The sequence below is a fragment of the Penaeus monodon genome, unplaced genomic scaffold, assembly GCF_015228065.2.
Source record: "Penaeus monodon isolate SGIC_2016 unplaced genomic scaffold, NSTDA_Pmon_1 PmonScaffold_318, whole genome shotgun sequence".
NCBI lineage: Eukaryota > Metazoa > Arthropoda > Malacostraca > Decapoda > Penaeidae > Penaeus > Penaeus monodon.
The window spans coordinates 8,500-10,991 of NW_023657878.1; the positions used below are offsets into that span (position 1 = coordinate 8,500).

Sequence of the window (2,492 nt, forward strand, 5' to 3'; positions counted from 1 at the left end):
CAGAACATATATATTAGATCCATGACGGCAAGATGTTTTTCATCACATTTATTTTTCTGACCGAAATTATTCTGTAATTAAGGACACCAGCTTGCATTATACACGGTATGTTCATTGAACACGTGTGGCGTTATAGTGGCCACGGGAACATCATTATTGCCACTTCTGTAGCATTTTTTTATTTATATATTTATTTATATTTGTTAAATTTTTATTTTACTTGGGGTCATTCCTTTTTTGTGTTTCTTTCGGATGCATTGCATGTTAAACGACATCGAGCCTATTTACTATGTCTCCCTAATTCACCAAGTGACTTTCTTTAGTTGTGATTATATACAGTATCTTTATTCAGTTAATATATGTCTTGGTCTCGAGATAACTATCCTCGAATCTATGAAATGGATCAGAACTGTATTTACTTTATAGTGAATTTCAGATTAAATTTATTGGTTATTACCGTAAAGCTGTGCAGGTAATAATGATATTATATAAAAGAAAATAAATAAATGAATATATATATATTATTTATTTACCATAAGTATAAATATTTTTGTATAATATTTTCTTAAAAATATATAAAACTTATAATATGGTATATAATTAAAAGAAACAACAGCAATCATTCATCCAAAAGGATGATTAATATATATATCCACAAAAGAAAAACGATCACAAAAAAAAATATAACATACAATATATATATTGTATATATTGTACGCTATACAATAGGTTTTACAAAGGTCTTACATATAATGTGTATTATAGTAAAATATAAATATTTATATATATATAACATATACATTGTCAAATTTGATCTTGAATCCATAGGCGTTTCCATGGATACTTCCATAGATGCAATGAAGGTACAGTATAAAATCGATCTTGTCGATTACATCATCACCAGTCTGAAATACAGAAGAGAAACACTCACATAAAATGATGATATTATTATCAGGAGTAGTGATCACGTACCACATATAGACATGTAGAATAATAATTATTTATATCTTAACCAAATGTTACTATATAAATATAAAAATCAATCAGAGTATAATAAAGATTTTTGCCTTACCTTTGTCTAGTGAGTCAAGGTAGATGGAACATGAGAAGGTTTAGGGAGGAGTTTACTGCTGATCATTCTCTCGGTAAAATAAATAAAATTCTTCTGCCCAGATACTATCCAGATCTGTAAATATATATATATATATATATATATATCACCAGGCTGAAATACAGAAAATAAACAATGACGTAAAATAAGTATAGTATAATATGATCACGTACCACATGTGGACATGTGGAATAATAAAAGTTATATCTTATCCAAATGTTACTATATACATATGAAAATCAAACAGAGTATAATAAAGAATTTTGCATTACCTTTGTCTAGTGAGTCACGGTAGATGGAACATGAAAAGGATTAGAGAGTAGTTGCTGCAGATCATTTTCTCGGTAAAAGTTAAAAATCGTCTTCAGCCCAGATACTAACCAGATCTGTAAATATATTTATTAAAAATAAATAAACCATTATCAGAAAATATATTATATAATATTAAAACTTAAAAATATAAATGTTTACCTTTATCCTGGTTATATTTTATCTTGATAGAAATGAAGAGCATTCAAAATATGCTACAGTCACAGTAATCTCGAACAACAATATGATCAGGTATTGTTTTCATATGCATTGAAGGACTAAGCATAGTTCTGAATGCGCTAAGCTTAGATAATGAAGGACAGTTGGATAGCAATTGTTCAATATAGATTCCACTCTACATAATCTGACATTAGTTGGACTTCAATAAGATTCTTAAGAGGTTCCATAATTGCACACAGGAAATCATTGTTGGCTCATCATACCTCCCAATATATATGTGGTGAATATGTATATATTCCAAGTTGTAGGATTCTTTCAAGAGGTAATATGTTAGTTTTTTCCAACTTCCCAAATATTTACATGAGGTGTCATCTCTAACTCCCTTAACTCTACATGAGGTGTCAGTTCTAGCTACTTAAAGATGGAAAGGCTGATGATTTATATGCTGGCCATATGAGATGTCCCTCTGCTTTAATATTAGCCCTCACAATGCTGAGCACATTGAGATAGGGACAAATATGGGCCAGGTCAGAAAAAAAGTCATAATTCAAGCAAATTGTTACATATTCAATCTTGAGAACTGTTAAAGATGTTAACATGTTCTGATGATAATTTAGAAGAGGGTTGTGTGTGATACTCATTACTTGCATTATCTCTAATACTTCTAAATTCTGGAATGTGCTTATGATTTCAAATAAAAACTGAGGGGGTAAAAAAATTTTCAGAACTCGGGTGGCCGGGCAGAGTTTACATAGTGCGAGAAGAGAGTCTCTATCTTTTGGCAGGGGTTCGTATATATACGAATATCCCCTAATATATTTCTGCGCGAGATCGATACGTTCAAGACGAGCGTCCCTGTTCTTTCATATGTTAGACTTAAAGCTGATAAACA

The 2,492-nt window shown here is 30.3% G+C and overlaps 1 long non-coding RNA gene across 1 annotated transcript; it reads right to left on the reverse strand.

The window, feature by feature from the left end:
• Positions 1-511: 511 nt before the first annotated feature.
• On the reverse strand, positions 512-1,528 carry LOC119570570. Its single transcript, XR_005228430.1, has 3 exons — positions 1,384-1,528; positions 1,073-1,186; positions 512-905 (listed from the first exon to the last, which is right to left on the reverse strand). It is a non-coding gene; the product is annotated as an uncharacterized LOC119570570 (long non-coding RNA).
• Positions 1,529-2,492: the final 964 nt, after the last annotated feature.